This window comes from Rhinoderma darwinii, chromosome 3 (genome assembly GCF_050947455.1).
Source record: "Rhinoderma darwinii isolate aRhiDar2 chromosome 3, aRhiDar2.hap1, whole genome shotgun sequence".
NCBI classification, from domain to species: Eukaryota; Metazoa; Chordata; class Amphibia; order Anura; family Rhinodermatidae; genus Rhinoderma; species Rhinoderma darwinii.
In genome coordinates this window covers 317,042,466-317,057,853 of record NC_134689.1, presented here as the reverse complement: position 1 = coordinate 317,057,853, position 15,388 = coordinate 317,042,466, and the positions used below count along the sequence as shown (strand labels likewise).

At 41.4% G+C, this 15,388-nt stretch overlaps 1 long non-coding RNA gene across 2 annotated transcripts in view; it reads left to right on the top strand.

Annotated features, from left to right (window-relative positions):
- The window catches only part of LOC142749782 (uncharacterized), a 52,908-nt gene that overhangs the window by 32,819 nt on the left and 4,701 nt on the right, over window positions 1-15,388 (top strand). For both annotated transcript variants that reach the window (XR_012882455.1, XR_012882454.1), the window contains exon 6: window positions 3,060-3,126. This is a non-coding gene — a long non-coding RNA (uncharacterized LOC142749782). The remainder of the gene's footprint in view (window positions 1-3,059; window positions 3,127-15,388) is intronic.

The window sequence follows — 15,388 nt, the reverse complement described above, 5'->3', positions numbered from 1 at the left end:
AATGAGCATTTAACTAGAGGACACAGAATTTAATGGCTAACAGCTGTCTAAGAAATTGCCAAATAATGCACATATGATGTATATAAGACAGCTTGAAATTATAGGACTTAGTTCTGCTTTCGGAAGTGTAAGATGCCGCATTGTGACAACTGCATACTGTAGGAATGCATAATTTGAACAAGGTATAATTAAAGTATCAAAGCTTGAGATGGTAGCACTGCTAAGAATGTACATTGCTGGAAAGGTCAGACAACAACTGTTCAGATTGGCATCTCATACAGGCAGTGAAGAGGTTAATTTTACACATTATACAAATCAACCCAAGAGAGGACACAAAGGAACAAAGAAAGCATCATATTCAATATGGAAGGTTAATGTATGGAGAACAATGTAATAAATATAGAAATATATAGGAAGTGAAGGATTTCTTTTGCTTAATGCAACATAATTTATTCATATTTCTTAATAGGATTATTCTTTAACATAGCGGGCAGTATTTGTAGAATAACACAGTCATATGATAGAATTAAGACAAGCATTACATGTTCTGCAAGACAAATTAACCATATATTGTACCCAGCCGGTACAGCATAAATTGATGGGCGACCATTTATTTGTGTATTAACCAGATTCATCGCCTCTGTTTGTCAGTCTTGGATATTGGTAAATTGCAAACATAAGAGTAGATACCGCTCACCAGTCTTGCGGTTATATCAGATAATGGCTGCAGCTCCAAAATATAGAATCCAAAGAGGGGGTTCAAGGTAACGACTTGAGGATCAGCAAGTAAACATCCAGTGTGAACAGAACAAAGTCCAGCAACTCCTTAACATGTTGGCCATGGCTAAGAGCTACACGCTTGAACTTGTAGACCACTTTTGTTGTATCTATTTTAAGATGGCATAACTGAGGAGTTGCTGGCCATTGCCCTATTTACATTGGATATTGGTAGTTGATTTCTAGTGGACAAGGTCTTACAGGATGGATTACAGAACATCTTTTAGATGTCCTTAGAAAGGTTGTATGGGATTAGAAAAACATGGCCTTCCAGAGACAGCTCCATTCTTGATTTTGGGCTGTGTGAGACATTGCATTTCAACCCATCCAAAAGAATGAGGCTGACATGCAATATTGCACGCGGCCCATAGACAAGAATGGCCCTGCTTTTGAAAAAAAAGCAGTGTATTTTTTCCCCCCAAATTTATACAACCCTTTTAAAGAGTTTGAGTAGTAGTCACTAAGTGCAGCAAAAGAAATATCACCTCAATCTCAAGAACAGTGGCTGCACCAAGAATTTGCACTCTCCGAGCTAATTCAGCAACACAGAGAAGGAGAGAGTTGCACAAATGGCAACCACATACATAAAGGATTGTGCCCTTTGGACAATCCCTTACACGGACCAATGATCGGGCAAACGAGAGTTCATATGAATGTTCGTTCCCAATCGTTGCCCTGTTTAAACAGGGCATCGATTAGCCGATAAACAAGCAAATGCTATTTTATTGACTGATCTGCTCGTTTATGCGGCAAATAAAATAGTCACTAGTCGACAGCACATCTCACTGTGTAAACAAGGAGATGTGATTCTGACATGATGGAAATGTATGGGGACGAACAACTGTAGTAACGATTGCTCGTCCGCATACATAACGAATAATCGCTTCTTGTGAAAGGAGCAAACGAGCGATCTCGTCGATTGGCGCTCATTTTCACGGCTCAAATCAGGCCGTGTATAAGGACTCTAAGGGCACATTGAGACGTGGTGGAATTGCTGTTGAATTCCGCTGTGGACAGTCTGCAGTGGAATTCTGCAGCGGCTGTTTTTTACATTTGTTTCTATTCATTTTTAGGAAAGTTAGTTCAGACGTTGCAGAAAATAACTGTGCGGAAATTAGGTTGCTGTGTTTATACAAGGCAATTGTCATGAGTAACTTGCCCGATAATTGGCTGGTGTAAAAGGGCCCTTAGAAGTGTCCGCTTAGGATAAACTCATCACAGGTTGGTGCCTGAGTGGTTAGCAATCAGCTCTGGGGACCTAGAAAGGACCCCAGGGCTGTTGTTCAGTTTGCCTGCTGTTAGGGCACACTATATGCTGCCCTAACAGCAGCCTGTGTCATAGTGACACAGTGTAATGTATTCAAGTGTATAAAATAAGTACAAAATAAAGTTGTAAATAAAGTTAGCACTTAATGGGGAAAACAAAAATCGAACAAAAAAATAAATGAAAAAAGTCACCCAAAAAAGTCATTTTGAATAAAATATATTTCATTGCATATTTTATTTATTACATAATACAAAAAACCTACATAAATTTGGTATCTACACGACCGTAATAACCTGATGAATAAATTTAACAGGTTATGTAGCATGAAATGTGAATGGGATAAAAAATTTAAAATGAAAAACAATGCTGAGAATCGCTTTTATAGTCACACCGTAAAAATAAATTATATACCATACACAATAAATTTTTTCGACCCCCCCCCCCCCCAAACTGCGCAAAAAAATATATACAATTTCTCCCTCATAAAACAAGGCCTCATACAGCCACGTCAATGAAAAAATAAAAAAAGTTATGCCTGCTGAAAGTCAGAGGCAAAAACAGAAATATAGCTGGTTATTAAGACCTTTTTAAGACAGGTCCTTAAGGGGTTAAGGGTAACATCTGCATGGAATATGTATGATCTCCTTCTGTTTACATGGGTTTCCCTGGGTACCCTATTTTCCTTCCACACGGCAAAAGCATACGGATATGTTACTTGGCTTGCTCTAAAATTAGCCCTAGCTTGTATGTCATATAGGGGGACTAAGGACAGGACGGGAACTAATGTGAGTGATGGCAATCTGTGTACGGCGCTGTGGAATATATTGGTGCTATATAAGCAGCAGGTAATAAATAAAATGTTTCCGTATGTCAGCTTTGTGTATGATCCGAAGCTTAGCATTATAGTAAACTGGGAAATTTCTACAAACAATTTTCAGGGGCAAACTTTGTAAACTTTGTGTAAGAAATCACATACACCGTGCAAATTTTAAAAAAATTGTTAAATCTCTTTCAGTGCATAGTCAAGAAGCTTGGGTGAGAGTAATGGCTCGTCTCATTATCCTGACTGCAGAAATGGAAAGGTAACTACTGTAGAACGTGGGTTTAAATTCTTTGCCAGCTATATACTAATATGTTTTTAAGGCTATCTTTGTTGTGTCATGCAAATGTAATAGAACTATTTATATGACATTGCAAGTGATGCGTCAGATGAAAGAAATAGTGGTTTTCTATCTATGACCATAAAAGTTAACAGTACGGTATACAACGAGTTACGCTCCATATCGAATTGAAGAATTGCTCCAACACAACAAACCTGATAATAATCTAGTCATAGCAAGACCACAATTTAACAATTTGGTAGTGGCTGATACATGGAAAGTACCCACTGTCTGTGTGTATCGGAAGTCACGCATTGTTTTGTTTTGGTCATACAAGGGACTAATAGGCTATGTTCACACATGTCAGATAGGCCATGTTCACACAGGGCAGATGTTCACACGCTTAACAAAAAATGGCTGAAAATACGGAGCTGTTTTCAATGGATTTTCAGCCGTTTTTTAAGCAACTCGTGTTTTTTGGGGTGTTTTTTTACGGTAGTTTTTGGAGCTGTTTTTCTATTGAGTCAATGAAAAACGGCTCCAAAAATGGCTCAACGCTGTGATTGATCCATCAGCCGACGGACACCAGATACGACCGACGGAAACCATTGACTTATAATGGGGTCTGTCGGGTTTTCCCGTCGTTTAGACAGGAAATATAACGCTGCAGACAGTGCAAACTTTCTCGTAAAAAAGGACAGAATCAGCGATCAGGGTTCCTACTAGAGCCTCCAACATGAATGTAAACAGAACCTAACTCTAGTTTTATGGTAAACTCCCCTGTTATCATTTCATACATAGGTCATATCATCGATAATGATCAATAATGTCTAATAATAACAACAGATTATTTGTCAAGCGAGCAAAAAAGGGAAGAACCTTAGGATATACTGATCTGCTTAACTGATATGTTTGTCCTCATGGGCCCTATTCTTCTGTAGGAACCTGGGCCCAAATGCAAATTTTATTTATTTATGTTTATTTCTGTATATTTTGCACAGGGGTAAATTTGTGTTTCTGGGGATCAACCAAAAATGCAACATTGCATGGCCATTAGTCATGGACCCAAGAAGTCAGTAAAGGCTAGAGTTACTAACTTAGAAAGTAACAATCTGAACCTATGAACCCATCATTATTAGGCTACATGTCACTCAAATAGTACGGTGAATGCTTGGATATTGATGGTACCGGAGTGGCACGTAGAAGAATGTAGTCTAGTAGTCTATAGTAATGTAGGAATTTAGGAATGGTCTCATATTCGCAATGATACAATATTATATTGAGGAGTCTCTTGGTGGTTATGTAAAAAAATAGTTATACCTATGCATTTCTACAGCATATTTATAGTAATAAAAATGTGGGCAACACTGAATAGAGTCTATGGTGGCCCCTCAGATTTTGGCCTCTTTTAGACAGGTGTATTTTGGTGAGTATTTTCCATCAGTATTTCTAAGCCTAAACTCGGAGTGGATCTAAAATATGGACTTCGTGCAAATCTTTTGATTGTGCTTTTTCTATGTTTACGTACCACTCCTGGCTTTGGCTTACAAATACTGATGCAAAATACTCACCAAAATGCACCCTGTGAAAGTGACCAAAGGCCACCGCTGTGGTTCATCAGAGTGGGACTTAGGCTGGGTTCACACGACCTATTTTCAGGCGTAAACGAGGCGTATTATGCCTCGATTTACGCCTGAAAATACGGCTCAAAAACGTCGGCAAACATCTGCTCATTCATTTGAATGGGTTTGCCGACGTACTGTGCCGACGACCTGTCATTTACGCGTCGTCGTTTGACAGCTGTCAAATGACAACGCGTAAAATGACTGCCTCGTCAAAGAAGTGCAAGACACTTCTTTGCAACGTAATTTGAGCCGTTCTTCATTGAATTCAATGAAGAACAGCACAAATGTGCGGCCGTCAAAGACGCCTCGCATAATGCGAGGAGGAGCTTTTACGTCTGAAATTACGGAGCTGTTTTCTCCTGAAAACAGTCTGTCTTTTCAGACGTAAAAGCCAGTTCTCGTGTGCACATACCCTAAGAGCACTGCAGACTTCTAGGGTGCACTAACTCCCATTCTGATAGCCTGCAGGAGGCCCAAGAGTTGCCTCTGTACTACAGATTAAAACAAAGCATAAAAAATTGACATGCTGCGGAATTAAATTCTGCACTGCGGTTCAATATATTAACGTTTTGGGTATGTTCACACGGCCAAATTTCAGACGTATACGAGGCGTATTATGCCTCGTTTTATGTCTGAAAATACGGCTCCAATACGTCGGCAAACATCTGCCCATTCATTTGAATGGGTTTGCCGACGTACTGTGCAGACGACCTGTTATTTACGCATCGTCGTTTGACAGCTGTCAAACGACGACGCGTAAAAATACAGCCTCGTCAAAAGAAGTGCAGGACACTTCTTTGGACGTTTTTGGAGCTGTTTTCTCATAGACTCCAATGAAAACAGCTCCAAAAACGGACGTAAAAAACGCCGCGAAAACGGCGCGAAAAACGCCGCGAAAAATACGAGTTGGTCAAAAAACGTCTGAAAAGCAGGGTCTCTTTTCCCTTGAAAACAGCTCTGGATTTTCAGACGTTTTTGTTGACTACGTGTGAACATACCCTCACGCTCCCTTTTATGTTCATGTGAGAGCGGCCTGAGGCCCCCTGCACACGGCTGTAGCCGTAATCCCAGTCCGTGACTATGGCTACAGCCGGCCGAGCACAGTCACCCGCATTTGCGGGTCGTGCTGCCATTATGAAGTATGAAAGCACGTAAAATAAAAAAATAGGACATGTCCTATTTTTTGCGGAGCCTTTCTACGGGAAGGTGTCCGTTGGCAATAGAAACGAATGGGTCCGTACTTTGATCCGCAATTACGGTCCGTAATTGCCGATCAAAATTACGGCCGTCTGCATGGAGCCTAAGTCTGGGTTCCCACGGGTCTGATACGATGCGTAAAAACTGCTCAGCGTGTCCGACCAGGAACCCGCAGCACCTTCCGTCCGAAAAATCGCACGAAAATTGTGGTGTGGTTTTTCGAACGGAATTTCCGCTGCGGAAAGCAGCGTTTGAAAAAAAAACAAAACATTGATACTTACCCCCTCCCTCTTCTCTGCGCGTAGTCCGGCCTCCTACAATGACGTTGCAGGCCTTGTGATGCTGCAGCCTGTGATTGGCTGCAGCAGTCACATGGGATAAAACGCCATCCCTGGAGGCCGGACAGCTGTAAGAAGGAGAGCGTTCTGTGTAATGCCTTATTCAGACGAACGGGAAATACGTCCGCGCGTCGCACGGACCTATATTAGTCTATGGGGCCGTGCAGACATGTGCATGATTTTTACTTGGCGTGTGTCCGCTGAAAAAAAGTCACGACATGTCCGTTCTTTGACCGTTTTTCGCGCATCACGCACCCATTGAAGTCAATGGGTGCGTGAAGACCACGCATGCCACACGGAAGCACTTCCGTGCGAACTGCGTGATTCGCGCAACAGCTGTCAAAAGTATGAATGAAAATAGAAAAGCACCACGTGCTTTTCTGTTTACAAACATCCAAATGGAGTGTCATAATGATGGCAGCTGCGCAAAAACGGCATGCTTGTGTGAATCCAGCCTTAGTATGATTTTTTTTTCCGGAGTTGAGAATTCTGAGGCGTAATCGCTGCGATTACGCCGCAAAAGTCGCAACACTTGGCTTTCTGTTGCAGGTTTTGTGTCCCCATTGAATTCAATGGGGAAAATCCGCAATAGAAAATCAACAAAAACGCAGCAAAAATTTACATGCTGCGGAATTAAATTCTGCACCGTGGCTCAATATATTAACGTTCACGCTGAGTTTTTTTTCTACAGCGTGGGTATGAGGTTTTCTAAATCTCATCCACTTTGCTGCTACTGTAAATGCTGCGGAATGTCCGCGCAGAATTTTGTTGCAGATATCACAGCGGACTTGCCACAGATTTCAGTTTTCGCATTGCAAAGCCTGAAATCCGCAGTGAAATTCCGCTTCTTCTCCGCAACAGACAGTGCATGCTGCGGAGGGAAAAATCTGCACCGCAGCCTAAATTCCGCACAGTTTTTTCCCGCAACATCTGAACTAAGTTTCCTAAAAATGTATAGAAACAAATGTAAAAACGGCTGCTGCAGAATTCCACTGCGGACTGTCCCCTGCGGAATTCAACAACAATTCTGCCACGTCTGAATATGCCCTAAGGGCCTGTTCACATGCAGAATTAAAAACGGCTGAACATTGCGGAACTGCTTTCAAGGGAAAACAGCCTCTGATTTCCAGATGTTTTTGAAGCAGAAAAAGTTTTTTCAGGCTTTTTTTTTTTAAGGGTGTGTTCACACGGCGGGGGTCCGTAACGGCTGAAATTACGGGGATGTTTCAGCCTGAAAACATCCCCGTAATTTCAGCCGTACCGGCATGTGCAGGCGCTTGAACGCCGCGTCCGTTACGGCCGTAATTAGCGCTGCTATTCATTGGAGTCAATGAATAGCGGCTCCAATTACGGCCAAAGAAGTGACAGGTCACTTCTTCTACGTGGGCGTCTATTTACGCGCCGTCATTTGACAGCGGCGCGTAAATATACGCCTCGTGTGAACAGACAAACGTCTGCCCATTGCTTTCAATGGGCAGATGTTTGTCAGCGCTATTGAGGCGCTATTTTCGGGCGTAATTCGGGGCAAAAACGCCCGATTTACGTCCGTAAATAGGCCGTGTGAACATACCCTAAGGGTATGTGCACACACACTAATTACGTCCGTAATTGACGGACGTATTTCGGCCGCAAGTACCGGACCGAACACAGTGCAGGGAGCCGGGCTCCTAGCATCATACTTATGTAAGATGCTAGGAGTCCCTGCCTCTCCGTGGAACTACGGTCTCGTACTGTAATCATGTTTTCAGTACGGGACAGTTGTCCTGCAGCGAGGCAGGGACTCCTAGCATCGGACATAAGTATGATGCTAGGAGCCCGGCTCCCTGCACTGTGTTCGGTCCGGTACTTGCGGCCGAAATAAGTCCGTCAATTACGGACGTAATTAGTGTGTGTGCACATACCCTAAGGCGTGTTTGGAGCTGTTTTTCAAGTGACCCTATGAAAAACAGCTCAAAAAATGGCTCAGGAAGTGACAAGCGTCTTTTTACGCTGCGTTTTTTAAAACAGTGGCATAAAACAGTGGCATAAAAAAATGCCCCGTCTGAACTAAACGCCATTTTTCCCATTGGGAAGCTGTTTGTCGGTGTTTCACTAGCGTTTTTCCAGGCGTTTTTCGAGGTGTCTATCCCCTGAGATATGCCTGAAAATGCTGCGTGTGAACATACCATTTTTCTTTAACAAAATTTTCCTAAAAAGAACAAAAACAGCAGAATTTGAAATTGTAAAAAAAAAATGTTGCCTTCATTGTGCCTTTCTCAGATTAAACCATTCAATTTTCAAGTGCAAACACATGTTTTATAGTTTCAAACAAAAATGGACCTGTAAAGAGTAGGAAATACCAGTAATATGTGTCACCTCATAGCATTGAATAATAATAACTGAGATTGTGCAGAGGTCTAGTCTTTACTCAGATTCTGAAATTATATGAAATAATTTTACAATTAACCACACAAGCCTATATAGAAATGGGAACACCATAAATATTGCCCTATATAATGGCCAATAAAACTTTTAGAAGAAGCAGCTGAGCTTTTTTTGTATTCTTGATGGGCGTCTGGTAACACATAACACACATATATACATCAAGCAGACATAAAAAGTCTAATTTTCTGAAAGTGCAGATGTTTGTCATGTAATTGTAGAAATAAACAGAGGTCATGTATTTTTCCAATGTTTAAAAGTGAGTTTCAGGATTAAAAAATACATGACTGCTTTCTTCCTAAAACACTGCCACATCTGTTCACAGGTGGTGCGTGGTATTGCAGTTCAGCCCCATTTGCTTCAATGGAGCTGAGCAGCAATACCAGACACAACCCATGGACAGGTGTAGCGCTGTTTCTGAGAGAATGCAGTCATGTTTTTCTAATCCTGGACAACATCTTAAGGGTATGTTCATACAGGGCGGATGCACTGCGCAAAAGCAGGGAATTCCGGCCGAAAAACCACACGAAATTGTGGTGCAGTTTTTCGACCGGAATGTACACTGCAGAAAACTGCACAGAAAAAAAAATGCATACCTACTATGGTGACACTTCCCTCCGATGCCTTGACGTCATACGTTCTGCAGCCCTAGGATGACTGTTCATCCCATGTGACCGCAGCCACCTGAGATTGGCTGCAGCGGTGACGGGATGAAACATCATCCCAGGAGGCCGACCTGGATGAAGAGACACAGAAGTCTGGGTAAGTATTAGGCTGGGTTTACACGACCTATTTTCAGACGTAATGGAGGCGTTTTACGCCTCGAATTACGTCTGAAAAACGCCTCCAATACGTCGGCAAACATCTGCCCATTTACGCGTCGCTGTCAAAAGACGGCTCGTAAAATTACAGCCTCGTCAAAGGACACTTCTTGGGACGTTTTTGGAGCCATTTTCTCATAGACTCCCTTGAAAACAGCTCCGTATTTTGAGACGTTTTTGACTCTACGTGTAAAGATTTTTGAGTTGGGTCTCTTGTTGCGGAATCGCTGCTTTTCCTCCGCAAAAAAACGTTCCATCTGCTATTTGTTGCAGGATTTATCTCCCCATTGAATTCAATGGGGATAGCCCACAACAAATAAGCAGCATTTACGCAAATACAATTAACATGCTTTGGACTAAAGAACCGCACCGTATGTAAATTTTTGAGCGTTTTTTTCCGCTCAGCATTTTTGCAGCACATGAATGAGATTTGCTCAAATCTCATCCACTTTGCTTCTATTATATTATGCTGCAGATTCTCCACAAGGTGCGGAAAATGCGTTGCGGAAATGTGATCTTGTAACATAAAAAGTTTAAAAATAAAACACCCTTCTAAGTAACTTTGATGAATCCCAATCAGATATTCCTATAGTGTTTTCTTAACCCCAAAAGGACGTAGCATATTTTGGGCCTTCAGGATGTACTTTTTTTTTTGCGGTACAGGTTGTATTTATTAATGGGACTGTTTTGGAGCACATTTAATTTATTTTACATTTTCCTAAAGGCTTGTTTTATGCAGCTGGCTGTTATGGCAAGCCATTGCCCCTTCCGTATGATTGCACCTGCTGCTTATGACACATGCACATCTCCTGTGCTCGTGTCATTCCCCCGATGTAGATTTACACCATGGTGCGGAAAGGGGTTAAATATTTTTTAGGTTTGACCTAATTATTTGGCTTTAGTGTGGTAGAAGCCTACATACCACATTCAGGATCTTATTGTATGACATGTACCATCTGGGCCATTATTAAGACAATGATAAAAAAAAATGTTGCACCACAGGAACATTGACAAGATAACGGTTTCTCTTCAAAGCTAATTACAGGACAGGCAGGGGATTATACATTTTGTGAAATAGTATTTAATCATCCCAAACAATGTGAGAAATTTGTTCTGGTCTCCACTGACCACGATGGATTTTTTTCTCCTTACTTTTAAAAGATGTTTTTATTACAAGGACAACACTAACTTAATACCAAAGGAACACCTTGATGGTAGTGGGAGCATCATGTCATATTGCTTTAGAGTTGCTTCTCTTCAGCAATAACAGAACTACTAGTTAAAGGAGTTATCAACTCGCGGCACCCCCGCCGATCCGCTGTTTAAAGGGCTTGGACGAGCGCCACAGCCTCTTCATTGTGGGGTTCAGTGAGCACCGGTCACCGTTTTACAAATTAGAAAATGGATCACATGACCTTGAGCGGGCTTCCCCACAATGCCTTGCAGGCAGCCTTACTAATATGCACTGCGGTTATCCCTCCCTCTAGCACAGTAAATCGTGAGCAGTATAGGTGGATGATATTACTAGTGTGGGCTGAATAATGTCACTTAACCATATTGAAAGTGTAGTCTGCCTTCCTATTCAATACTGTAAAAAAAAAGAATATATATGTTAAAGTATACGTTTTTTTTTTATATAGAACAATGAGTCAATGGCATGCTGTTATGATACAATTGCATACAATTTTTGAATATAGTTGACCATGCAATTTATAATGAAACAAATAAGAAAAAATGAACGTATATCTCAACTGTATACTCTAAATATGGTGTGAATAGAGCCTTGGATACTTGGTCTTGGAACTTTGTAAGGGTATGTTAACACGCAGTGTTTTCAGACGTACAGTAATTCAGGCGTTTTACGCCTCGAATTACTCTTGAAAAAACTGCTCCATTATGCCTACAAACATCTGCCCATTGCTTTCAATGGGTTTTACGATGTTCTGTTCCCACGAGGTGTAATTTTACGTGTCGCTGTCAAAATACGGCGCGTAAAAAGACGCCCGACAAAAAGAAGTGCATGTCACTTCTTGGGACGATTTTGGAGCTGTTTTTCATTGACTCCATTGAAAAACAGCTCCAATAACGTCCGTAAAATACGCTGAGAAAAACGTGAGTTGCTACAAAAACGTCTGAAAATCCTCAGCTCCGTATTTTCAGATGTTTTTGGTCACTGCGTGTGAACATACCCTCACTGTAAGAAAGTAGGAAAAAAGGAGTAAGAACTAAAGTTATGGACACATAAACATATAACAGATCTAACAGAAAGGCAAGGTTCTTGCATGGGATCTCTTTCATATTCTATAACCCAGGGGCGTAGCTAGGGGAGGCAGGCATGTGCCCGGGCACAACTTAGAGGGGGGCGCTAGCGCCACCCCCTCCTGCACTATAATTGTACCAGCGTCTATAGGACACAGGTACAATTAGAAGCAATGAATGGCCGGGTATGTTCCGTGCCCGGCCATTCAGCGCCTTTCCACGAGTGAAGCAGTGCGATACTTTGAGCCACTTGGGTCACTGAAAGGCGCTGAATGACAGGGAAAGTCATTCTGCCCAGCCAATCAGCGCCTTTCATAGACGCTTCATTCAACCCCAGGAGACATGCGCAGAAGAGAGCAGTTCTACATTGCCGCCGGACGGGATTAAGATGAGTTTAAATCGTTTGTTATTTTATTGTAATTAAAAAGTGTGTGGCTTTATCTACAGGGGGGGCTTTATCTATGGGGGGGCTATATACTGGGGTGGGCTATCTATGGAGCACTATATACAGGGGTGGGCTATATCTACAGGGGGGCTATATACAGGGGTGGGCTATCTATGGAGCACTATATACAGGGGTGGGCTATATCTACAAGGGGCTATATACAGGGGTGGGCTATCTGTGGAGCACTATATACAGGGGTGGGCTATCTGTGGAGCACTATATACAGGGGTGGACTATATGTGGAGCACTATATACAGGGGTGGGCTATATCTACAGGCGGGCTATATACAGGGGTGGGCTATCTGTGGAGCACTATATACAGGGGTGGACTATATGAGGAGCAATATATATATATAGGGGTGGACTATATGTGGAGCACTATATACAGGTGTGGGCTATATCTGCAGGGGGGCTATATACAGGGGTGGGCTATCTGTGGAGCACTATAGGGGGAGCTATTTGTGGGACACTATATACAGGGGTGGGCTATATGGGGGCACTAACTACAGGGGGCCCTATGGCAGGCACTATCTACAGGGGGCACGGTGTGTGTGTGTGTGTGTGTGGGACACGGTGTATGTACTATTATATTTAGGGGAGTGGAGAAAAAGAACTAGAATCTGAGACGTCACTGGTGAGTTACTTAATGTAAATGCTTATTCTGCCTTTAATCAATAATGTAGTCACTGTATGATCTGCAGCGAGATGATGGGTGGTATGATTATGATATGATTTATTTTTTGTGAAACAGCCTCTCCCAGCATATCCTTACCATTGTTCGGGCCATGCTCGGAGCTGGAAACAATTTAGTACAAACTTATACGGCAGGGGTTGCACTAAATTGAGCTGTATTTGTGCTGGTGCTGTATATATGTAATGAGCTTGGTTCTGGGGCTGTATATATGTACTGAGCTTGGTTCTGGTGTTGTGTATAGAAAAACTATTTTGCTTTTAAAATGTACAAATGTTTTTATGCTCGCGTTACATTAAAAAAAAAGTGTAAAAGAAATGACACGTCATTGATTTGTAGAGAAAACAAACACGGCGAGGGGGAAGGAGATGTCGGGAAAGAGGTTGGGGGGGGGCACCAAACTGAATCTTTTCCCCAAGTGCTGGAGAACCTAGCTACGCCTCTGCTATAACCCACATCCCTATACCCTTCTAAATGGGATAGGACCTTAAAAATGGCTGTAATATTATTATCTCACCCTTCCTTCATACAATACATTTGCTCGGAGCAACTGCAGTTTGACACAACAAACATATATCCAGTTTAAGAAGACACATTTCAGCATAAAAGACATAAAAAGCATTTGTGGTGCTACTAGAAGAGAAAGGCTGTCTACATGTGTTCAGTAACAGCAAGCTATGAATGAGTTTCACAATATGGAATGCTTGCTCTTAGCTCATGAATATATACAAATTGTTTCCAGATTGGAGATCCTCGTGCTTCCCCTGTGAAACATCTAATTTCTTCCATGTAACAGGCCTATGTATAGTATGACGTTGGTTAAATGTTGTTTTAAGTGAGAGTTCCTGTAAAATGTGTATTTAACACTCCATCTAAAGCCTGTAACCCTTCAAAAAAAATAATAATACTTATGTTTTGTATTTTTTTTCTAGCAACAGAATTAATTCAAAAAATATCTTTCAAAGGAAATAACACTATGTCACTTTGAGTAAAATAGGACAGGAAAAAATACAATGTATTACATTTATAACTTTTCTGCAACTAATTCACTTTTTAAAGTTAAAGGCTATGGATACCTTTGACATAGAAAATAATATTTGTATATATGTTAGTGGCTACATGCAGTTGAAAAAGTTGCACTAAGTTTCAGGCTGCACTCTCCATTCCTCATTCATTTTTAGACCCTTTGATATTCAGTTTGCAACATTCTCATAGTTTCAGACGTTTCCCATGTTGGGGTGCCCCTCCCAGTAGTACATCCTGGACTTTGTGTGTCTCGGATGCTGCTACTTTCACTAACTCTCATGTACAAGCACAACTTCATCCCTGTACGGCTTTCCCCTTCTACAGCCCATGAGCAATCTCTTCTTTCTTATGCTGATAGACACGAATGCTGAGGAGTGTGTGTTTTCCTTCTCCCTTCCCCTGCAGAGTATCCATGGGTTCTCTCCTTTCTCTTTACACTGATACCTTGTGTGATTAACCACCTCCCCCTGTGTTCTTTCCTTCTTATCTTCACTTTGATACTGACAGCCTGTGTGATCTGCAATCCCTGAAGACTTGGGTGCATTCCTCCCTCTCCACACTCTGATCTACCAGGTACAACCTCCTTCCTCTCCCTGCTGCAATCTCAAACACTGAGAGAAAGGAGGGGAAAGCAGAGAGAGTCGACATAGCCAAGAGCAGTGTCCTATCGGATCTATGTCAGAAGCAGCAAGACAAACAACTAGGTTAAACGAGTTTCACAGACTTTACAACAACATAATGGTGGAACATTTTAATGAAGACTATTTAGAAAGTAGCTTAATTTAACATTTAGGTAAAAATGAGAAACAAAAACCAATGTCAGTGCATAGGTCTCGATAGCCTTTAAATATTTTTCTATTTTTAAGAATAGAAATCTACTGAAAATATGACGCACATCGAAATAGAGCAATAGCATGTTAGAAATTATGGACTGCATAATATCAGAACAATAATGATCTTGAAAATAATTTTTGTATATTTGTCCTTATTATGCATAGGTATGCATAGGTATAAGTCTCAAACTTTTTATAAAATGCCAAAGACTGTCGTTATCATTTCCCAAATTCAGTTACACTGCATAACAATATACTCTAGAAATGCATGTATAATTTAATGTTATTTTAACCCAAAACTTCATGGTCCTTGGCAGAGATCCATGGAGCAGATAATCAGGGAAACAAAAGTGGGTATTATTTTCTTATATTATGAACCTTTTTTTTATAAAAAAAATTATATTTAGGCATGTAATATTTGTATTATAAGTAATATTAATCTAGAAACAGGGAGAAACCTCCAGCTCACCGGTCTGCGTCTTCAGATAGCGTCAGTCGGATCCCCGCGACGGCCCGCGGTGTGTAGTAGTAGAGAAGAGAAGAGATTGATCCAGCGCTGATATTGGTTTAAAAGGGAAAAACACGTCC